General features: G+C 37.7%; 1 pseudogene; it reads right to left on the bottom strand.

The window, feature by feature from the left end:
* Positions 1-298: 298 nt before the first annotated feature.
* Positions 299-24960, bottom strand: LOC145162236 (pentatricopeptide repeat-containing protein At1g73400, mitochondrial-like; annotated as a pseudogene).
* Between the last annotated feature and the right edge of the window lie 792 nt (positions 24961-25752).

Below are 25752 nucleotides of genomic sequence, written 5' to 3' on the forward strand. Positions count from 1 at the left end.
CCAATCATTAACCAAACCTTATTCCATGAAATGAAATACACATATCTTAACCGTTTACATTAGTGACAGTCAGAATCTCATATAAGTTGAAAATCTTATATGCAACTTAACAACAACGTGAAGCTTCTCATCATCTCCATTAAATTTAGTTGATAACACATATTGCACCTAAGAAAAAACCATTCAACTACACAAATTCTTGATTTCCAAATAAACTACAAACACTATTATATATAGGAATTTGAGAAACTAGTTTGTTTAAACTTTAAATTATGCAAATGCATACCCAAATATCAACTCATTTCCCTCTTAAACTAACACTCTTCCTTTTTTGACTTAACGCAAATCTACGAGCCATAGAAGGATTATAAAACTTTCTCATGTGTTGAGACAATCTATGAATACCACGTAGATCACCAATTCTTGAAAGTTACATCAAGAAAGAATCAAACTTTTGATAAGGCAATTTCATATCTTTATTCAAAACTTATTCCAAAAGACCACAAGCATACTCTATTATATCACGCCCAAAAATCCCTTCAATCATTACACAGTAAGAATCAATATCACGAATATCCATCTCATCCCATATCTCAAACGCCCAAATTGGATCACTAATCTTGAAAAACATCATAATTAGCATGTTATTGTTGGGTTAGGTGTCTAAGCCCATAACTATAATTGGGATGTACTTGATCTGATAGTAACATGATCCTTTTGGGTTGCCTTCACCATAGCAATTTGATAGGATGAGTTTTGGAGAAAGAGGTTAATTAATGATTTATTAATATATTATAAGAATAATATATTAATTGAGAAATCATATTATTTAATTAGTATTGATCAGAAATTAATTTGGAACTACTTTAGTAATCAAAAGAAACTGATTAAAAGAACGGGGACTGATTATGTAAATCAGTGATAGTTGTAGTTTGGGCTAATGGATCCTATTGATAAGAGGTGGACGAAAATCTATGGGAAGCCCATAGAGTTTCCGTCCAAGGCCTATCATGTGGGGGTCTGTGGATTGCTTAGGACCTAAGTAAGGGAATTAGGGTTTCCAGTTGAAAAACCTATTAGCCTCAACTATAAAAGGAACCCCAAGGCTCGTGAAATCGGTCACTGGATCCCTAAGAAGAAACCCTGGCCGAAATCTTGTAGCATCCACCTCTCTCTTTTGTTCATCTTTTGCTAAGTGGTGTTTGTGACTCCATTAGATGTGCAACGCTTGAGGCACTAAGCTCTTGAAGGTCAAGATCAAGTTATCAACAAGAAAGGTATTCTTCTAACCCTAATATGATTAGATTTTGTTCACTTGTATGCTAGATTAGGGTTTTGCTTTGGAAAATTAATATGCATGTATAACTTGAGAAAAACCTAGATCCAAAGCAAATAGGGTTGCATGTGCACCATAGGAATGTTGTAATGCTCAAAACTCATCAGTGGTATCAGATCTTAGGGTGTTTTTCTGTTATATATGATGCAATTGTAATTTGTTCAAAGCTAAACAAAATCATTTTTTGGTCACTGACTGCTGAACTCGACGAGTCCATGCCCTGACTCGACGAGTTGGTTCGTCAGATGGCAGATTTTTCGGATTAAAACTTTAAATTAGATAATGATCATTACCTTAAATTGTTTTAACTGTTCAAATTCGAATTTTCTGATATGGTAATGAATATCCTCATCTAATTGGAAGATAATGGTCAAATTTTAAGATAATGTTCAAAATTATGTGATTAGTTTAATTATTTAAAATTTGATCTAGAAGTTTTGAAAAGTTTTAAAATTTGCCCTCAAGTTTTGGAATTTAAAATTTAATTAAAAGTTTTAATTTTGAAATATTAAATTCTAAAACCCTAGTGTTTTAAAGGTTTAAAATACAACCCTTATACTATTATAATATTAAAAGATTAATATGTATATATACGTATAAGATGAGTCATTCTTACCGTTAGTAGGCCTCATTCACGAAGTTGGTCTATAAAGGGTGTTTAAGGAAGTGGCCTGTAAAATGACCGCCATTGGGTATCCACTCTTACCCACCATACTCTTGACTAGTGGAGGGTCGTTAGCCGAACGGGTAGGATAGGACATTAATTCCTCATTAATAAGTATAATGAATATTATAAAGTAACTAAATGTTTTTTATAAATTCTCAATCTTAGTTACTTTAGGAAAATGTGAAAATGATGCTAGTCCATGAAATTGCACTTTGCACCTTGTCAAGTCGTTAGTGGAACGTATATGGTTAACCGACACACTAACTTAGACTAACAAGTGTGGTAAAGGGTAGCTCGAGAATTACCATATATCAATGGAGTGTGTGTGGTTAATCAGCACATTGATTAGGTGGTAAATGACATCGAGAGTGCCAAGCTTATTTGCATGGTTATTCACACATTGTTTGTGATTCTCGGTATCCCAGTCACAAATTTGAAGGCATAATCGAGATTAAACATGCCATTGAAAAGTTCAATGAATCTCAAAAGAATCTAGGAATTTCATTTCATTTAAAACCTAATTTTTCTTTTCGTTTTTCGTGGTGGAATTGGTAAATCATCATTTACCTACCTTCAAATAATTTGCAATTAGATTACGGCATCCCTCTTCCGAATTGTGAATTATTGTGTTGGGTCCTAGCCTTAATATTTCATTTGGGTGTTATATTAAGGATTCTTTATCTAATCAAAAAACTTTGTTCCTTTCTTTTTCAGATGTCTGGCTCAAACAACGCTTCTGGCTCGAACTCCAATTCCTCAAGCTCCTTTTCTCTTTTGAACATTTGTAGGAGGGTCACTTTTGATGGGTCCAATTTCAATGATTGGATTTGCAACATTCGAATGGCCCTGCGATACGAGGAAAAATAATACGTCATCGACAAAGAACTCAAAGAGATAGATGAAACCAAAGCTATTGCTGAACAAATAGCTGAGTATAGGGCTCACAAAAAGGATGCGACAAAGGTGTTGTGTATCATGGTAGCCACTATGACTCCTGAGCTGCAGCGGTTCTACGAGGACTACTGACCTTACGATATGTGCCAAGATTTGATGGAAAAGTACCATCAAAGCGCGCGTCAGGAAATGTACGAGCTTGGCGCCTCATTGATAACAACAAAGATGAAAGATGGAGAGTCCATCACGAGCCACTTGCAAAGGATGCAAAGGTATGTGGATCGTTTGCTCAAGTTGAATGTCAACTTTGACGAAGAGTTGGCGATTGATATTATCCCCCACTCTATGATCAGTTCAAGATGAATTATCATATGAACAAGGGGGAAGTCACCTTGAGCAAGCTTCAATGTTTGTTGAGAACTGCTGAAAATGGACTTAAAGGCAAAGCTGTCGAGTCCACCCCTACTGCTGCTGCCCCGGTCCTTGCTATAGGACATGTAAAAGGGAAAAAGAGGAAAGCTCCCTCCAAGAACCACAAGGGAAAGTCTCATGAAGGATCTTCTTCAAATGGATCAAAAGGTAAAACTGGTTCTGCAACTCCCTCATCCGATCCTAAAGAAGCAACGTGCTTCTACTGTCACGACAAGGGGCATTGGAAACTAAGATGCCCGAAATACTTGCAGGACATCAAGGATGGGAAGATAAAGCCCTCATTCGCATGTATTTATACTATTCAATCTAATAACTCATCACATGCTAGTTCTTGGGTCCTTGATACATGATGTGGTTTTCACATTTGTTATGATTTGCAGGGGTTAAGAAGAAGTAGGGATGTGGAGCATGGGAAGATGAACCTGATAATGGGGAATAAGAAATCGTCGCCTGTCACCAAGATCGGGATTTACTCTTTAGTGCTTAGTAGTGGGTTAGGATTAGAATTAAATGATTGTTGCTGCTCGTCAGAGACGACGAGGAATATTATTTTTTTCATGGTTTCTACATACAAGGTTTTAGATTTTCATTTAATAATGAAGTTGGTTCTATTAATGCTTTCTATAATGGTACTTTATATTTTGAAGCATTGCCTTGTAATGGTGTATATGAAACTGTGATGGTTGTAGACAACTTAGGAAATAATGTGTTGCATATCGATTTGTCTAATGGTTTAGACAAGGCATACTTGTGGCATTGTCCTCTTGGACATGTCAACAAGAAACGCATAGCCCAACTCCAAAAGGATAGAGTCTTGGAGTCATTTGACCTAAAGTCAGATGACACGTGCGAATCTTGTTTACTTGGAAAGATGACTAAATCACCTTTCACTGGTACTTGTGAAAGAGGTGAGGGATTGTTGGATCTCATACACACAAATGTGTGTGGGCCCTTCAGATCCACTACAAGGGATGTTAACCACTTCTATGTGACTTTACCGACGATTATAGCAGATATGGATATATCTACTTAATCAAGCCCAAGTCGGAAACCTTTGAAAAGTTCAAAGAGTTTAAGAAAGAAGTGGAGAATCAATTGGACAGGAAGATAAAGATGCCCAGATCCGATAGGGGTGGTGAGTATCTTAGTATCGAGTTCCACGACTATCTTAAGGAATGTGGAATTGTTTCACATTTGACGCCACCTAGGACACCACAACTTAATGGTGTGGCTGAGAGGCGCAATCGAACCTTGTTGGACATGGTTCGTTCCATGATGAGTCGAGCTTCGTTACCTATCTCATTCTGGGGGTATGCCTTAGAGACTACCGCCCATATTCTTAATCTAGTCCCAACTATGAAGGTTGCCAAAACACCTCACGAGATGTGGACAGGGAAGGTTCCCTCGTTGGCACATATAAAGGTTTGGGGTTGCGAAGTCTTCGTAAGACGATAAACTCATGACAAGCTTGAACCTCGTAGTGAGCGATGTATTTTCATCGGCTACCCGCAGAAATCTTTTGGATATCTTTTCTACAGACCTAGTGACAACGTGGTCTTCGTAGCAAGGAGAGGGGTTTTCCGCAAGAGAGAACTCATATGCCAAGAGGACAGTGGGAGGCAAATTGATCTTGAAGAGCTTCAAGAGTCAAGCGATGAAGGAACCTCTAACACTAGCACTCAACCTGAGGAGTAGACTCCTGTTGAACCTGTTGGTGAGTACTTACCTCTGAGACGTTCCAGTAGAGTTAGTGTTCCACCTGTGTTGTCTGGTTTCCATATAACTGCTGAAGGTGATACGTTTATCAGTGATAGTACACTGATAAATTTGGATGAACCTAACAACTACAAGGAAGCCATGGCGGGCCCGGAGTCTGCAAAATGGAAGGAGGCAATGGACATCGAGATTCAGTTCATGTATGACAATCAAGTTTGGAACTTGGTTGACAATGTACCAGGTCGTAAGACGGTCGAGTGCAAGTGGATCTTCAAGAAGAAGATCGACATGGATGGGAAAGTGAATACGTTCAAGGCTCAACTGGTTGCGAATGGCTTTACTCAAACCCCGGGGGTTGACTATGATGAGACCTTATCACCAGTGGCCAAGATCAAGTATATTAGGGTTATGTTAGCTATCGTTGCGTTTCATTATTATGAAATTTGGCAGATGGATGTCAAAACTGCCTTCCTTAACGGGAAACTGGCTGAAGATGTTTACATATGTTAGCCAGAGGGTTTTGTGGATGCTAAATATCCTAATAGAGTGTGCAAGCTTGAGAAATCCATCTATGGATTAAAGCAAGCGTCTCGTAGATGGAATCTTTGTTTCGATGAAAAAGTCAAAGAGTTTGGATTTTCGAGAAGCGAGGATGAGTACTGTGTGTATGTGAAGGCTAGTGGGAGTATAGTTAGGTTTCTAGTTTTGTATGTTGATGACATACTACTCATAGGAAATGACATCCCAACTTTGCAGGAGGTTAAGACTTGGCTTGGGAAGTGTTTCTCTATGAAGGATCTAGGTGAAGCTGCTTATATTATGGGAATAAGGATTTTGAGAAATAGAAGTAGGAGACTAATAGGAATTAGTCAAAGTACTTACTTGGACAAGGTACTAAAATGTTTTGGCATGGAGAATTCCAAGAAAGGGGAACTGCAAATCCAAAGCAATACCAAGCTGAGCAAGACTTAGAGTCCGAGTACCGATGCTGAGATAGAGGAAATGAGTCGAGTACCATATGCTCCCGCCGTTGGCTCGATCATGTACACTATGACATGTACTCGCCCTAATGTGGCTTTTGCGTTGAGCATGGTTAGCCGATATCAAGGAAACCCGGGTAGAGCTCACTAGACAGCAGTTAAGAACATTCTTAAGTACCTGCGAAGGACTAGGTCCTTACACTTGGTGGGAGTGATGACTTGAGAGTGATAGGGTATAGTGACGCCAACTTTCAGACTGACAGAGATAACTTTCGCTCTCAGTCAGGCTGGGTATTTTACCCTAAATAGAGGAGCAGTTACTTGGAAAAGTTCCAAGCAGGAGACCGTGGCTGATTCAACGTGCGAATCAGAGTACATAGCAGTGATGGAAGCGTCAAAGGAGGCGATATGGTTGAAGAACTTCATTGGAGACCTTGGAGTTGTACCAGCCATAAAGGAGCCTATGGAGATTTTCTGTGATAACAAAGGAGCGGTTGCCTTAACCAAGGAACCAAGGGATCATGGTAGATACATACACATCGACATAAAATAACACATCATCAGACATCGGGTAGAAGAGGGACTCCTCGTAGTCAAGAGGGTATCGCCAGAAGAGAATCCAACAGATCCCCTCACAAAGGGTCTGAGCAGGGTTAAGCACTTACAGGTTACAGCATGCGAGGAGCATTGGTCTGAAGGACGATATTAGTTTTTGTGATTAGATAGATGTTTCGAAACTTGTAATAGATAAATGTAATTGGCAATTGGTGATTATATAATGGGATTTATATATAAGTATTGTTTACTATCTTGTGTCGATTTTTTATTATTGTTTCACTTTTGCATGTTTTACTTCCTGAATAATTAGATTGTTCAAATTATCCACAGTCGATCATACTTTGGAAGTAAGTTATGAGGTTAGAGTGTCATGAATCAGATTGTAGATTGTCTAAGTGCTTAGACATAGCAAAGGTTTGATGCAACGTTCATGAGTACTTCTAAAATAAGATTTGAGTATTGGATTAAACCCACGCTCATATAAATCACTTCATGGAATTGATCACGAGTGATTGTGAGACGATAATATCGTATAATCTTAAAACCGAGATATATGAGTTGTTGTTTACAAGTTGGTTGTGCATTGATAATGCGTAAACACATCAGTAACTTGGTGTTATAAAACGTGTTGTTGTGTATGACATGACGGGGATTGCTTAGGGCCTAATCAAGGAAATTAGGGTTTCCAGTTGAAATTAACATACACGTTCAGTTATCGTGTTTTGTTTAAAAATGAATAAACTATGTTTAGAATCATTCGGGAAGTATTGGAAGTCTTATGAGATTCCAATCAAAAGTCAAATATTGAAATTAATGAAAATGTAAAATTTAAGTTGGAAATAAGTAAAAATAATATTATTGGAAGTTGTAGATTATCTCATTAGAAACGTTTAGGCGAAAACTTCATTGAAATCCGACTTATAACGAAGAAGTTATAACTTATTGAAGTTTCGCGATAGAACCGGCACGACGCCATATGACATAAAAAGTGAGTTTACGATAAAATATTTTTTAACTTAAGTGACCTAAATGAAAGTCGTAGTATTCGTTAAACCGAGAATTTTCATAAAAATAACGTCCAAATCTGACTTCGTATGAGGAAGTTATGATTTTTCTAAGAATCGGCATAGCAGTACACAACCCGAAACTCGAAATAAAGATCGAGTGATTTTCAGCTGACACAACCTAAACGAGAATCGAACATATCGTCAATAGTAGTACAACGGTAAAAAGACAGATGAAAACGGACGTAGGATGAAGAAGTTATGAATTTTTAACGGACTTTTTCTGTCCCGGCCCGTTAAAAATATAATATAAAAAATGAAGTTAAAATTAGCCGACATAGTCTAAACGAAAGTTGTATAGCATAATTTCACCTACGCGTGCATATAAAGAACGACAAAAACGGAGCTCGTATGCGAAAGATACGAATTTTTGAAGTTTTGGGCACAAACTTCGAGGCTGGTCCGAAGGAGTACGCCCAGCGTACTCGTGTAAGTGCTCCGGAGCCCGTCACCCTCCCTACTCCTTCGCATGAGTGCCACGTGTCGTAGCCTTGACGCGTCTGATCTCATACACTTCGTACGCCCAGCGAAGAGATGTGTGAGGCAGTACGCCCCGCGTACCGAGGAATTACGCCCAGCGTAATTAGGTGCTTCGGTCCCCTATAAATAGGATGCGAGGCTGCCCGATTTAAGGTTACAAAATTCACACATTTACACCCTTTAAACTCTCTAAAATTTCCCTAACACCCCCCGAAACCTAGGAATCATCCCCGACACCCGAAGCAAGTCCCGACGCACCGAAGACCCGAGAAAATAATATTTTCACGTTGAAACTCTGCCCGCGCAAGGCCCAGTTTTGAACTAAAATCCTCGGTTTCGTCAAAGAAAGTCGTTTTTAGAGGCGAAGTGCTGCCCAAATTATCATTTTATCATTCGGTTATTTCACGGTGAGTTCAATATAGGGACAATTGTATGTTATGTGTTATATGTGTAATGTGCTTTCCCGTGTTATTATGATAATGAGCTATACCTTTGACCACGAAGTGAATGACTAAGCATCACTTGGGTACTGGTATGTAGCCTTTGACCATGAAGTGAATGAGTAAGCATCACTTTGGCATTGGCAGAAGGCTAAGCAGGGATGAAAGCCTGTAAATTGCTAGCCAAATGATAATCTGAAATTGTATTTTTTATGCCACTTGGGCTGAAGTCTTATTGATGTATATCAAGTTGAAATTGTTATGTCTCATTGATTGTAAATCTTTGAATCAGATCATTTGTTGATATGGAAAGCTTGTCACATGATTTACATATGCCTTTGTTGTTCTTTGTCCCTCTTTGCTTCTGTCATATTGATATATATACGGCATAATGTTACATTGTAACTGTTATTGAACTCACTAAGCGTCACCCGCTTATTCCTCTCAATGTTTAAACTATTGCAGGTGATAAGCATCTAATATAGTCATGTATTGGTAGAAGATGTAGAATAGATAATATTATAGCTTTTGTATTTAGTGTATAAATTCCTGGGAAGTTATGTAATATATATAAAACTTTGTAAAAACTCGTTAGTCGGTTTGTATCCAGTCTTTTGTAATAAAACCATATATGTAAAATATTTTTATGAATATGCATGTAGCATGTTTGGAGTAATAATGTTAACTATGAAAAAGGGGTCTTTCAGTTATAGTATCAGAGCAGTAGTTTAAGTGAACTAAATACCACAGATTGGTATTTAGACTTAAACTGTCGGAAGTTCAATATATGAACAGATTCATTGTGAGTATATGGATACAAACCATAGGAAAACCTTAAGTAAAATATTAGATAATAATAAATCCTAATATTCTAAAATACTATGTTACTCTAAATTTTCAGAATAATGGCTGAACAGGTGGGCAGCCATACACCAGAAGTGGGTGGAGATCCTAAACCTGATGAAGTAAATACTCTAGTATCCCCTCGTGAGGAGCGACTCGTGGATAAACTTACTTGTGTTATTCGGCAGACTCTCGAAGAACACAAAAAGGATAGTGATTAAGGTAAAGAGAAAGTCACCGGAGAATATTCAAAAGGGGAGGCGAGACGTCCTTCATTCAAAACTTTCAAAAGTAATGGTGCTACGGAGTTTTCAGGTGTTCTTAATCCCATTGTTGTTCTTACATAGATCCAGAACACAAAAAAAGTATTCCGTATCTCTCATGTGGTTAATGAAGACAAGGCTAATTATGCTTCTGCAATGCTCATCGGAGAAGCCTTAGTTTGACGGGAAGCAACATTCGAAGCTCTCAACGAGTATGACCAAGAGAATTTATCTTGGGAAATGTTTAAAACTCGCTTGCTAGGAGAGTATTGTCCTCGAGACATGAGGAGAAGATTGGAGAAAGAATTCCTCGAGCTTAAACAGGGAGGAATGACTGTGATTGATTATGAAACTCAATTCAATCAAAAAGCACAGTTTGCTGCAAAGTATATTCCAACTGAAGACGATAAAATTCAGTATTCTTGGATGGACTACGGTATGAGATCCGCGATTTCGTGGCTAATCGGGATGTTTTGTCATTTGAAAAAAGTTGTTGCGTATGCTCGAAAGCGTGAGCATGACTTAGAAATACGTGGTGCCACTCTTTCGGTTCCGAAGCATCCACGTATTGATCGAACTGGTTCCTGTTTCCTCTATTCCACCAGCTCAATCTATTCGAACGGATCCCGGTAAACAAGTGAAATCTCATAATACCCCTCGTGGCCGCGGTAGATCACAATCTTTTTCTCTTCAATCGCCATCGTGTCGAAACTGTGGAAAGAATCATCCGGGGGAATGCAGGTTAGAAAAAGGATCAATGGTCTGTTATGGATGTAGAGAAGTAGGCCACATGAAGTCCGTTTGCCCGATGAAGAATGTTACATGCTTTGCTTGTGGTGTTGCTGGCCACATGAAGCGTTTCTGCCCTACTCTTACTAGTCAAATGGCGGGGAGTCAAGCTTCCGTCCAACAACCAAAGAGCACTCCAACTAAAAAGAAGGAGGTACCAAAAGCTAAAGGCCGTGCATTCCAAATTACCACGGAGAAGGCACGTGAAGACCCGACCGTTGTGACTGGTACATTTCTCGTAAACTCTAGACCTACTCACATCTTATTTGATTATGGTGCATCAGATTCTTTTGTGTCTCATGAATTTGTGCATTCTTTTCAAATTGCTTGCTATGCACTCGCTCAACCATTTCATGTAGACACAGCAGGAAGCATATCATTACTTGCTGATAAAGTCTATAGAGATTGTGTCATATAAATTGAAGGTTATAATTTTCTTGCTAACCTAATTCCTATCTCCTTGCCCAACTTTGATATTATTCTCGGCATGGATTGGTTGTCAAAGAACCGCGCAAAACTCTTGTGTTATGAGAAGATAGTATGCATTCCTATTGAAGGGGGAATCCTATTAATCTTGTACCTGGTGCTGCTCCAATTTCAAAGACTCCTTATCGTCTTGCGCCAGCTGAGATGAAGGAAATGATGATCTAACTGCAGAAATTACTTGACAAAGGCTTTATTCGACCGAGTACCTCTCCTTGGGGTGCTCCAATATTGTTTGTCAAGAAGAAGGACGATTCGATGCGAATATGTATTGATTACCATGAGCTAAATAAGGTAACTATCAAGAAAAAGTACCCACTACCTCGCATTGACAATTTATTTGATCAACTTCAGGGTGTTAGCTATTTCTCGAAGATTGATTTGAGATCTGGCTATTATTAGTTGAAAGTACACGAGCAGGATGTATCGAAGACTACTTTTCGTACTCGATATGGGCATTATGAATTCCTTGTCATGCCATTCGGTTTGACAAATTCTCCTGTCGTATTCATGGATATGATGAATCGGGTATGCCATCCAATGCTCGATAAATCTGTCATCGTATTCAATGATGGTATTCTAATTTATTCCAAGTCTAAATCTGATCATGCCATTCATATTCATGAAATATTAGAACTTCTTTGAAAGGAGAAACTATATGCTAAATTCTCCAAATGTGAATTTTGGCTTCGTCAAATTCAATTTCTCGGCCATGTGATTTCTGGTGACGGTATATCAGTAGATCCTACCAAAATTGAAGCCATTCAGAATTGGGAAGCGCCCCGTAATGCTTCTGAAATTCGTAGTTTCTTGGGTCTTGCGGGATATTACCGGAGATTCATTAAAGATTTTTCACGCATAGCTGTACCTCTCACAAGTCTTACACGAAAGGAAGTAAATTTCGAATGGGATGAAGCCCAAGAAAAAGCTTTCTCAACTCTAAAAGATCTTTTGACTCATGCCCGATCTTATCACTCCCAAAAGGTGATAATGATTTTTCCGTGTATAGCGATGCTTCAAGGTTGGGACTCGGTTGTGTGTTGATTCAGCGTGGTAGAGTAATAGCCTATGCCTCAAGACATCTGAAAGAGTATGAAAAGAATTATCCCACCCATGACCTTGAACTCGCTGCTGTAGTATTTGCCCTAAAACTTTGGAGGCATTATCTTTTTGGTACAAAATGCTAATTGTTTACTGATCATAAAAGTCTCAAGTATATATTCAGTCAACAAACTTTGAATATGAGACAACAACGAGCCATGGAGCTGATCAAAGACTATGATTGTGAAATCCTGTATCATCCTGGAAAGACCAATGTAGTTGCCGATGCACTTAGCAGAAAGGTTTATCATAATAGTGTGTGTTATGCTATTACCCACACTACCGTAAGGTTCACTATTCTAGATGAACTAGAAAAATGGCAAGTAGAAGCCTTAAAGCCAGAAAATGTGAAGAAGGAAGGGATGGTACATTATGCTGATATTTTACTTGATGATCCACGTGGACTGAAAATATTTAAGAATCGACTATGGATTCCAAAGATTGGTGGATTAAGACGAAGATTTTAGATGAAGCCCATAAGTCTAAGTTGTCAATACATCCTGGTACAAGTAAAACTTACTATGATGTACGATCTGATTATTGGTGGCCTGGATTGAAGAGAGACATTGGAAGATACGTGCAGGAATGCTTAGTATGTTTACAAGTCAAAGCAGAACACCAAAAGCCACATGGTAGTCCAGAAGGTATTAATTTCCCTATGTGGAAATGGGAGGACCTGTCCATGGATTTTATTACCAAATTGCCGAAGACTGGGAGACAGAAAGATAGCATTTGGGTAATTGTCGACCGACTAAATAAAAGTGCACATTTTCTTGCCATGCGTGAAACAGCTCCAATGGAGAAATATGCACAAGTATACTTAGATGAAATTATTGCGAGACATGGCGTGCCACTAAAGATTATTTCTGATCGTGATACTCGCTTCACTTCTCATTTTTGGGCTAGTATGCAACGTGAATTAGGATCTCGGATCGCTCTCAGCACAGCTTATCATCCCCAGACAGATGGTCAGACGGAGAGAACAATCCAAACAGTAGAAGATATGCTTCGTGCATGCGTCTTGGAGTTCGGTGGTAACTGGGATGAGTACTTACCTCTTGTCGAATTTTCATATAATAACAGTTACCACACTTCAATCAAAATGCCACCATATGAAGCCCTATATGGACGTATTTGCCGTACTCCATTATGTTGGCGTGATGTAGGACAGAAAATCCTTGGAGGCCCTGAAATGATTCAAGACACCACTGACAAGATTCAAATTGTACGTGTAAGAATGAAAGCGGCCTAGGATCGACAGAAGTCCTATGCAGAAAAGAGGAGACGACCCATAGAATTCCAAGTGGGTGATTTCGTAATGTTGAAGGTATCCCCATGGAAAGGCATTATGCGATTTGGGAAGAAAGGAAAAAAAACTAAATCCTAGATTTGTTGGTCCTTTCAAAATCATCCATAGAATTGGTAAGCAAGCATACCGCTTGGAATTGCCTGAAGATCTGGCAGGTATTCATGATGTGTTTCATGTGAGTTATCTGCATAAATGTTTGAGCATATACGATGAAACAGTTCCGTTATCCGAGGTGAAACCGGGTAATAAATTAAGATATGTAGAAGAGTCTGAAGAGATCGTAAACGAAAGAACGACCGAATTGCGCAATAAAGAAGTAGAGTTGGTGCTTGTCAAGTGGAAACACCATCGAGGCCCAAATTATACTTGAGAAGTTAAGAATGAGATAAGAGCGAAATATCCACATTTGTTTAAATCGTTGTAATTTCGGGGACGAAATCCTCAAAAGGAGGAGGTATTTGTAACATACACGTTCAGTTATCGTGTTTTGTTTAAAAATGAATATTATTAAATAATATATGATTTTTGAGTGTTGAGTTCTAACAAGGTAGTTTTATGATATTGAAATAAAACTATGTTTAGAATCATTCGAAAAGTATTGGAAGTCTTATGAGATTCCAATCAAAAGTCAAATATTAAAATTAACGAAAATGTAAAATTTAAGTTGGAAATAAGTAAAAAGAATACTATTGAAAGTTGTACATTATCTCATTAGAAACGTTTAGGCGAAAACTTTATTGAAATCTGACTTAGAAACGTTGTGACTGGTACATTTCTCGTAAACTCTAGACCTACTCACATCTTATTTGATTATGGTGCATCAGATTCTTTTGTGTCTCATGAATTTGCGCATTCTTTTCAAATTGCTTGCTATGCACTCGCTCAACCATTTCATGTAGACACAGCAGGAAGCATATCATTACTTGCTGATAAAGTCTATAGAGATTGTGTCATATAAATTGAAGGTTATAATTTTCTTGCTAACCTAATTCCTATCTCCTTGCCCAACTTTGATATTATTCTCGGCATGGATTGGTTGTCAAAGAACCGCGCAAAACTCTTGTGTTATGAGAAGATAGTATGCATTCCTATAGAAGGGGGAATCCTATTTATGTCTACGGTGAACAAAGACTTAAATTTTTTACAATAATCTCTTTCCTAAAAGCTCGTAAATTCATATCGAAGGGATGTTCTATTTATCTAGCTTACACCGTTGATATCTCAAAAGAGGAGAAGAAAACTGTAAATGGCGTTCCTGTTGTTAATGAGTATCCTGATGTTTTCCCCGATGATTTGCCTGGACTTCCTCCGGATAGGCAAGTAGAATTTCGAATTGATCTTGTACCTGGTGCTGCTCCAATTTCAAAGACTCCTTATCGTCTTGCGCCAGCTGAGATGAAGGAAATGATGATCTAACTGCAGAAATTACTTGACAAAGGCTTTATTCGACCGAGTACCTCTCCTTGGGGTGCTCCAATATTGTTTGTCAAGAAGAAGGACGATTCGATGCGAATATGTATTGATTACCATGAGCTAAATAAGGTAACTATCAAGAAAAAGTACCCACTACCTCGCATTGACAATTTATTTGATCAACTTCAGGGTGTTAGCTATTTCTCGAAGATTGATTTGAGATCTGGCTATTATTAGTTGAAAGTACACGAGCAGGATGTATCGAAGACTACTTTTCGTACTCGATATGGGCATTATGAATTCCTTGTCATGCCATTCGGTTTGACAAATTCTCCTGTCGTATTCATGGATATGATGAATCGGGTATGCCATCCAATGCTCGATAAATCTGTCATCGTATTCAATGATGGTATTCTAATTTATTCCAAGTCTAAATCTGATCATGCCATTCATATTCATGAAATATTAGAACTTCTTTGAAAGGAGAAACTATATGCTAAATTCTCCAAATGTGAATTTTGGCTTCGTCAAATTCAATTTCTCGGCCATGTGATTTCTGGTGACGGTATATCAGTAGATCCTACCAAAATTGAAGCCATTCAGAATTGGGAAGCGCCCCGTAATGCTTCTGAAATTCGCAGTTTCTTGGGTCTTGCGGGATATTACCGGAGATTCATTAAAGATTTTTCACGCATAGCTGTACCTCTCACAAGTCTTACACGAAAGGAAGTAAATTTCGAATGGGATGAAGCCCAAGAAAAAGCTTTCTCAACTCTAAAAGATCTTTTGACTCATGCCCGATCTTATCACTCCCAAAAGGTGATAATGATTTTTCCGTGTATAGCGATGCTTCAAGGTTGGGACTCGGTTGTGTGTTGATTCAGCGTGGTAGAGTAATAGCCTATGCCTCAAGACATCTGAAAGAGTATGAAAAGAATTATCCCACCCATGACCTTGAACTCGCTGCTGTAGTATTTGCCCTAAAACTTTGGAGGCATTATCTTTTTGGTACAAAATGCTAATTGTTTACTGATCATAAAAGTCTCAAGTATATATTCAGTCAACAAACTTTGAATATGAGACAACAACGAGCCATGGAGCTGATCAAAGACTATGATTGTGAAATCCTGTATCATCCTGGAAAGACCAATGTAGTTGCCGATGCACTTAGCAGAAAGGTTTATCATAATAGTGTGTGTTATGCTATTACCCACACTACCGTAAGGTTCACTATTCTAGATGAACTAGAAAAATGGCAAGTAGAAGCCTTAAAGCCAGAAAATGTGAAGAAGGAAGGGATGGTACATTATGCTGATATTTTACTTGATGATCCACGTGGACTGAAAATATTTAAGAATCGACTATGGATTCCAAAGATTGGTGGATTAAGACGAAGATTTTAGATGAAGCCCATAAGTCTAAGTTGTCAATACATCCTGGTACAAGTAAAACTTACTATGATGTACGATCTGATTATTGGTGGCCTGGATTGAAGAGAGACATTGGAAGATACGTGCAGGAATGCTTAGTATGTTTACAAGTCAAAGCAGAACACCAAAAGCCACATGGTAGTCCAGAAGGTATTAATTTCCCTATGTGGAAATGGGAGGACCTGTCCATGGATTTTATTACCAAATTGCCGAAGACTGGGAGACAGAAAGATAGCATTTGGGTAATTGTCGACCGACTAAATAAAAGTGCACATTTTCTTGCCATGCGTGAAACAGCTCCAATGGAGAAATATGCACAAGTATACTTAGATGAAATTATTGCGAGACATGGCGTGCCACTAAAGATTATTTCTGATCGTGATACTCGCTTCACTTCTCATTTTTGGGCTAGTATGCAACGTGAATTAGGATCTCGGATCGCTCTCAGCACAGCTTATCATCCCCAGACAGATGGTCAGACGGAGAGAACAATCCAAACAGTAGAAGATATGCTTCGTGCATGCGTCTTGGAGTTCGGTGGTAACTGGGATGAGTACTTACCTCTTGTCGAATTTTCATATAATAACAGTTACCACACTTCAATCAAAATGCCACCATATGAAGCCCTATATGGACGTATTTGCCGTACTCCATTATGTTGGCGTGATGTAGGACAGAAAATCCTTGGAGGCCCTGAAATGATTCAAGACACCACTGACAAGATTCAAATTGTACGTGTAAGAATGAAAGCGGCCTAGGATCGACAGAAGTCCTATGCAGAAAAGAGGAGACGACCCATAGAATTCCAAGTGGGTGATTTCGTAATGTTGAAGGTATCCCCATGGAAAGGCATTATGCGATTTGGGAAGAAAGGAAAAAAAACTAAATCCTAGATTTGTTGGTCCTTTCAAAATCATCCATAGAATTGGTAAGCAAGCATACCGCTTGGAATTGCCTGAAGATCTGGCAGGTATTCATGATGTGTTTCATGTGAGTTATCTGCATAAATGTTTGAGCATATACGATGAAACAGTTCCGTTATCCGAGGTGAAACCGGGTAATAAATTAAGATATGTAGAAGAGTCTGAAGAGATCGTAAACGAAAGAACGACCGAATTGCGCAATAAAGAAGTAGAGTTGGTGCTTGTCAAGTGGAAACACCATCGAGGCCCAAATTATACTTGAGAAGTTAAGAATGAGATAAGAGCGAAATATCCACATTTGTTTAAATCGTTGTAATTTCGGGGACGAAATCCTCAAAAGGAGGAGGTATTTGTAACATACACGTTCAGTTATCGTGTTTTGTTTAAAAATGAATATTATTAAATAATATATGATTTTTGAGTGTTGAGTTCTAACAAGGTAGTTTTATGATATTGAAATAAAACTATGTTTAGAATCATTCGAAAAGTATTGGAAGTCTTATGAGATTCCAATCAAAAGTCAAATATTAAAATTAACGAAAATGTAAAATTTAAGTTGGAAATAAGTAAAAAGAATACTATTGAAAGTTGTACATTATCTCATTAGAAACGTTTAGGCGAAAACTTTATTGAAATCTGACTTAGAAACGTTGTGACTGGTACATTTCTCGTAAACTCTAGACCTACTCACATCTTATTTGATTATGGTGCATCAGATTCTTTTGTGTCTCATGAATTTGCGCATTCTTTTCAAATTGCTTGCTATGCACTCGCTCAACCATTTCATGTAGACACAGCAGGAAGCATATCATTACTTGCTGATAAAGTCTATAGAGATTGTGTCATATAAATTGAAGGTTATAATTTTCTTGCTAACCTAATTCCTATCTCCTTGCCCAACTTTGATATTATTCTCGGCATGGATTGGTTGTCAAAGAACCGCGCAAAACTCTTGTGTTATGAGAAGATAGTATGCATTCCTATAGAAGGGGGAATCCTATTTATGTCTACGGTGAACAAAGACTTAAATTTTTTACAATAATCTCTTTCCTAAAAGCTCGTAAATTCATATCGAAGGGATGTTCTATTTATCTAGCTTACACCGTTGATATCTCAAAAGAGGAGAAGAAAACTGTAAATGGCGTTCCTGTTGTTAATGAGTATCCTGATGTTTTCCCCGATGATTTGCCTGGACTTCCTCCGGATAGGCAAGTAGAATTTCGAATTGATCTTGTACCTGGTGCTGCTCCAATTTCAAAGACTCCTTATCGTCTTGCGCCAGCTGAGATGAAGGAAATGATGATCTAACTGCAGAAATTACTTGACAAAGGCTTTATTCGACCGAGTACCTCTCCTTGGGGTGCTCCAATATTGTTTGTCAAGAAGAAGGACGATTCGATGCGAATATGTATTGATTACCATGAGCTAAATAAGGTAACTATCAAGAAAAAGTACCCACTACCTCGCATTGACAATTTATTTGATCAACTTCAGGGTGTTAGCTATTTCTCGAAGATTGATTTGAGATCTGGCTATTATTAGTTGAAAGTACACGAGCAGGATGTATCGAAGACTACTTTTCGTACTCGATATGGGCATTATGAATTCCTTGTCATGCCATTCGGTTTGACAAATTCTCCTGTCGTATTCATGGATATGATGAATCGGGTATGCCATCCAATGCTCGATAAATCTGTCATCGTATTCAATGATGGTATTCTAATTTATTCCAAGTCTAAATCTGATCATGCCATTCATATTCATGAAATATTAGAACTTCTTTGAAAGGAGAAACTATATGCTAAATTCTCCAAATGTGAATTTTGGCTTCGTCAAATTCAATTTCTCGGCCATGTGATTTCTGGTGACGGTATATCAGTAGATCCTACCAAAATTGAAGCCATTCAGAATTGGGAAGCGCCCCGTAATGCTTCTGAAATTCGCAGTTTCTTGGGTCTTGCGGGATATTACCGGAGATTCATTAAAGATTTTTCACGCATAGCTGTACCTCTCACAAGTCTTACACGAAAGGAAGTAAATTTCGAATGGGATGAAGCCCAAGAAAAAGCTTTCTCAACTCTAAAAGATCTTTTGACTCATGCCCGATCTTATCACTCCCAAAAGGTGATAATGATTTTTTGTAACATACACGTTCAGTTATCGTGTTTTGTTTAAAAATGAATATTATTAAATAATATATGATTTTGAGTGTTGAGTTCTAACAAGGTAGTTTTATGATATTGAAATAAAACTATGTTTAGAATCATTCGAAAAGTATTGGAAGTCTTATGAGATTCCAATCAAAAGTCAAATATTAAAATTAACGAAAATGTAAAATTTAAGTTGGAAATAAGTAAAAATAATACTATTGAAAGTTGTACATTATCTCATTAGAAACGTTTAGGCGAAAACTTCATTGAAATCTGACTTATAACGAAGAAGTTATAACTTATTGAAGTTTCGCGACAGAACCGGCACGACGCCATATGACGTAAAAAGTGAGTTTACAATAAAATATTTTTTAGCTTAAGTGACCTAAATGAAAGTCGTAGTATTCGTTAAACCGACAATTTTCATAAAAAGAACGTCCAAATCTGACTTCGTATGAGGAAGTTATGATTTTTCTAAGAATCGGCATAGTAGTACACAACTCGAAACTCGAAATAAAGATCGAGTGATTTTTAGCTGACACAACCTAAACGAGAATCGAAGATCTCGTCAATAGTAGTACAACGGTAAAAAGACAGACGAAAACGGACGTAGGATGAAGAAGTTATGAATTTTTAACAGACTTTTCCTGTCCCGGCCCGTTAAAAATATAATAATAAAAATGAACAAATTAGCCGACGGAGTCTAAATGAAAGTTGTAGAGCATAATTTAACCTACGCGTGCATATAAAGAACGACAAAAACGGAGCTCGTATGCGAAAGATACGAATTTTTGAAGTTTTGGGCACAAACTTCGAGGTTGGTCCGAAGGAGTACCCCCAGCGTACTCGTGTAAGTGCTCCGGAGCCCGTCACCCTCCCTACTCCTTCGCATGAGTGCCACGTGTCGTAGCCTTGACGCGTCTGATCTCATCCACTTCGTACGCCCAATGAAGAGATGTGCGAGGCAGTACGCCCCGCGTACCGAGGAATTACGCCCAACGTAATTAGGTGCTTCGGTCCCCTATAAATAGGATGCGAGGATGTCTGATTTAAGGTTACAAAATTCACACATTTACACCCTCTAAACTCTCTAAAATTTCCCTAACACCCCCCCTCCCCCCCCCCCCCCCCCCCCCGAAGCCTAGGAATCATCCCCGACACCCGAAGCAAGTCCCGACGCCCCAAAGACCCGAGAAAATAATCTTTTCAAGTTGAAACTCTGCCCGCGCAAGCCCGGTTTTCAACTAAAATCCCCGGTTTCGTCAAAGAAAGTCATTTTTAGAGGCGAAGTGTTGCCCAAATTATCATTTTATCATTCGGTTATTTCACGGTGAGTTCAATATAGGGACAATTGTATGTTATGTGTTATATGTGCAATGTGTTTTCCCGTGTTATTATGATAATGAGCTATACCTTTGACCACGAAGTGAATGACTAAGCTTCACTTGGGTACTGGTATGTAGCCTTTGACCATGAAGTGAATGAGTAAGCATCACTTTGGCTTTGGCAGAAGGCTAAAAAGGGCTGGAAGCCTGTAAATTGCTAGCCAAATGATAATCTGAAATTGTATTTTCTATGCCACTTGGGCTGAAGTCTTATTGATGTATATCAAGTTGAAATTGTTATGTATCATTGATTGTAAATCTTTGAATCAGATCATTTGTTGATATGGAAAGATTGTCACATGATTCACATATGCCTTTGTTGTTCTTTGTCCCTCTTTGCTTCTGTCATATTGATATATATATATATATATATATATATATATATATATATATATATATATATATATATATATGGCACAACGTTATATTGTAACTGTTATTAAACTCACTAAGCGTCACCCGATTATTCCTCTCAATGTTTAAACTATTGCAGGTGATAAGCATCCATTATAGTCATGTATTGGTAGAAGATGTAGAATAGATAATATTATAGTTTTTGTATTTAGTGTATAAATTCCTGGGAAGTTATGTAATATATATAAAACTTTGTAAAAACTCGTTAGTCGGTTTGTATCCAGTCTTTTGTAATAAAACCATATATGTAAAATATTTTTATGAATATGCATGTAGCATGTTTGGAGTAATAATGTTAACTATGAAAAGGGGTATTTCATGAAAACCCTAGTAGCCTCAACTATAAAAGGAACCCCAAGGCTCATAAAATCGGTCACTGGATCCCTAAGAAGAAACCTTGACCGAAATCTTGTTGCCTCCACCTCTCTCTCTAGTTCATCTTTTGCTAAGTGGTGTTTGTGACTCCATTAGAGGTGCAACGCTTGAGGCACTACGTTCTTGAAGGTCAAGATCAAGTTATTAACAAGAAAGGTATTCTTCTAACCCTAATATGATTGTATTTCGTTTTCTTGTATGCTAGATTAGGGTTTTACTTGGAAAATTAATATGCATGTATAACTTGAGAAAAACCTAGATCCAAAGCAAATAGGGTTTCATGTGCACCATAGGATTGTTGTAATGCTCAAAACCCATCAGTTATATGTTAGAACACTTGGCACACAACCCACTTCTATAATTTTCTTGAAAAGATTACATTCTTCTTTACTATCTTTATGATTATAAAGAACCTTGAGAAAACAGTTGTATGTAACAATGTCAGGAGGCTAGCATTTTTTTTTCATATCTTCCAAAAATTTATAAGAAGAATCAACTTTTCCAGCTAAGTACATCCCTTTAATCATTTCTCTATATGTTGAAACATCATGGAGGCATCCATTAGATGCCATGTCATCAACAAGTTTAAAACATTCATCCATTTTATTTTCACGTGCAAATGCAACAACCATGATTGCATATGTTTTAGCAGTAGGTGAAGACATGAACTCCAAAAGTTCATAAGCTTCTTGGATCATTCATGATTTACAAAATGTATCAATGGCAGAGTTGTAGGTGAAATTTTATGGGGTATGCCCCATTTGGATAATTTCATCAAGTATTTGCATACTTCCTTTACGGTTTCTCACTCTACACCAACCAGAAAACAAGATGTTATATGTTCTAGCTTTGGGCTTGACTTTGTTCTTTATCCTCATGAACATGGATTCGACATCTTCAACTAAACAAGACTTGCAAAAAGCATCTATTAACACGTTGAATGTATCAATTTCTGGTTGGAGTTTTTTGAGCTCGACCTTTTTCTTCTTTGCAAACTTATTAAGATGAGTCAAATTGTAACATACACGTTTTGAAATCGTGTTATGTAAATTAAAAAGTTAATAATATTATGAAATATTATGAGAAATTGAGTATTGAGTTCTAACAGATAGTTTTTACTAGAAATAAAGTAAAACTATGTTTAGAATCACTCATAAAATATTGGAAGTCTTATGAGATTCCAATCAAAAGTTAAATAGTGAAATTTAGCGAAAATATAAAATTTTAAATAAGTAAAATTTTATTATTAAAAGTTGTAGATAATCTCGTTAGAAACATGTAGGCGAAAACCTCGTCGAAATCCGAGTTATAACGAAGAAGTTGTGACCAATCGAAGATCCGCGATAAAACCGGCACGGTGCTGAATGACGTAAAAAGTGAGTTTTTGATAAACTACTTTTTAGCCTTAGTGATCTAAATGAAAGTCGTAGTATTCCTTAAACCGAGAATTTTGATAAAAAGAACGCCAAAATCTGACTTCGTATGAAGAAGTTATGATTTTTCTAAGTTTCAGCTTAGCAGTAGACAGCTAAAAACTCGAATTTTAGATCGAGTCATTTTTAGCCGACACAACCTAAATGAGAATCTAATGTCTCGTCATTAGTAGTACAACGGTAAAAAGTCTGACGAAAACGGACGTCGGATGAAGAAGTTGTGAATTTTTAATGGATTTACCAGTCCCGGTCTGTTAAAAATAATAATATAAAAATAAAGTCAAAATTTTCCGACGAAGTCTAAACGAAGGTTGTAGAGCATAATTTTCTCTACGCGTGCATATAAAGAACGTCAAAAACGGAGCCCGTATGAGAAATTTATGGATTTTACAAGATTAGGCACATTTTTCGATAATTTTCGCATGAATAGTGTTCGATCCATGTGGCGTCTTCTGATTGGACCGCAGCCTCGCATGGCACCCTCTGATTGGTCCGAAGTCGTCACCCTCTTTCCCCATTGGACCGAAGCTCATTCCACTAAGAAGCTTTCATCTGTCCGAGCCGAAGACCCAGCCGATGACGAGTCTGAAGCCGATGACTCCTCGCGTCCGAAGCCGATGACTCCTCGCATCCGAAGCGCGCCAGCTGCTGCATCTGAGCCTCGCTGGCCTTCGCTGCTTCTGCCCCGTATCCGAACCCCTCGCTGCCGCGTGTCCCTTCTCGGCCGACCTTCGGATCTTCCCTCCTATAAATAGGAGACTCGCGAACCCTCCCGGGTAAAAATGGGATTTTGCCATTTTTGACCCCCTTTTCCATATTTTTACTATCTCGACATCCCCCGAAGCCCCGGGATTAATTCCAATGCCCGAAACACGCCCCGAAGTTCCCGAGAAGCCCGAAAAATTTATATTTTCGGTTTTGAAGCTCTACCTTCGCAGAGCCCGGTTTTCAATAAATCTCCCGGTTTTCAACGAATAAAGTCATATTTAGAGCTGGAATGCTGCACAAATTATTATTTTGACCCCCGATTATTTCAAGGTGAGTTTAATATATAGGAACAATTGTATGTTATGTGTTATATGTGCTATGTGCTTTTCCATGATTATCATCTCGAGTTATTATTTCCGCTATTTTTATAGCAAGGTTGTACCTTTGACTTGAAGTGTATGACATAAGCATCACTTGGGTATTGGTATGAACCGTTGACCATGAAGTGTATGACATAGGCATCACTTTGGCTTCGGTAGTATGCTAAGATAAGGCTGAAAGCCTAAGTATTCTAGCAAAATGATATTCCTGAGTATTTCCTGTGCCATTTGTGCTGAAACTTTATTGATTGTATATCAAGTATGGAAATTATTACGTCTCATTGATTGATATGGAAAGCTTTTCGCATTATGCATTTGTTGTTCCTTGTTCCTCTTTGCTTCTGGCATATTGAAGTATATATATGGCATAACGTTATATTGTATCTATTATTGAACTCACTAAGCGTCACCACTTACCCTCTCAATGTTTAACAAATTTTGCAGGAGATAAGTAACCAGTGTAGTCATATACTGTTGAAAGGTTTAGAATAGCTGTAATATTACTTTTGTATTTAGGGATCATGTTTGTATAAATTTACAATATCCTAGGTAGTTATGTAAAATATTAAAACATAGTCGGTTTGTATCCATCTTTTGTAATCACTTTATCAATGTAAGATAATGTTTTATAAATATGCATGTAGCATGTTTTGGAGTAACTTTATTGTCTAGTATGAAAGTTTAGAAAGGGGTTCTTCCACAAATGCTTATCTGCATACTGCTTCAATAGGGATACGAGTTTTGTTGTTTCTCTTCATGTAATCTAGAAGATCACAAGCTATACGATACTATTTTGCCTTGTATTTTGTATTTGATAGGATATCGATCATCTTATTATATGCCTGAGGTTCATGACTATAGTTTTCTTGATTTCCAGCCCATGTGAAAAACCTAAAAGCTAAATTCTCCTGATATCTAAGACTCCCTAAAACCTCCATCACCAATGGTGTAGTCAATTGAACACCAACTTCGTCAAGAGGCCTCTCCATGTTACTATTTTATGGGTTTTTAGGGTTACAATCTATGATAATATTTTACGAGTTTTCACCAACAATGGAAGTTAGAACACATCCTTTAGGTTGTTTGTCTACAGCAGAACCAGAATCACCATCTTTTTCATCCAATTCACCATCACTACTTAAAGGTGAAACTTGCCCACCAGGTGTTCGATCGAATGCATCACTACCACCTCAACTATAAGAGTGAATCAATGTCAAATTACGATTACCCATTTGTCAAAACAAACTCGGAAGTGAAATGGGACTAAATTCCAATGATTTAAGTGATAAAATTGACATGGATGCATTGAAAGAGCTATGATACAACAAACTTACAGTTGGCGAGAGCTTATGATGATATAACGTGTAGGAGAAAATACTACAAAGATTGATATTGATTTGTAACATTTGCAAGAAATGGATTTAACTAAAGCGACTCATTTAATTGATAAGATTGTTCTTTGTACGCTCGCGAGAATGTTCTTTCTCAATTTTAACTTCCTACTTAGTCAACCGGTTACCCGCACAAAATAACAAGTCATTGCCATAGTGGTTTCCTGCAATATTACCAAGGAATAGTGATTATAGTGGAATATGACGGATTGTTTGTGTAGCATTTGGTAATAATATGACATAATAGAACAAGTTGTGTAAATTCATTATAAACTTTTTTTCAAACTTCCTCTCTCTCTCTCTCTCTCTCTCTCATACATTATATCGAACATCAACAAGGAGTTATACTAAGAGGGTGCTTGGCAAAGCTTATTTAAAAGTGCTTTTGGCTAAGT

The sequence above is a fragment of the Lactuca virosa genome, chromosome 3, assembly GCF_052849685.1.
Source record: "Lactuca virosa cultivar CGN04683 chromosome 3, Lactuca_virosa_CGN04683_v6, whole genome shotgun sequence".
Taxonomy (NCBI): domain Eukaryota; kingdom Viridiplantae; phylum Streptophyta; class Magnoliopsida; order Asterales; family Asteraceae; genus Lactuca; species Lactuca virosa.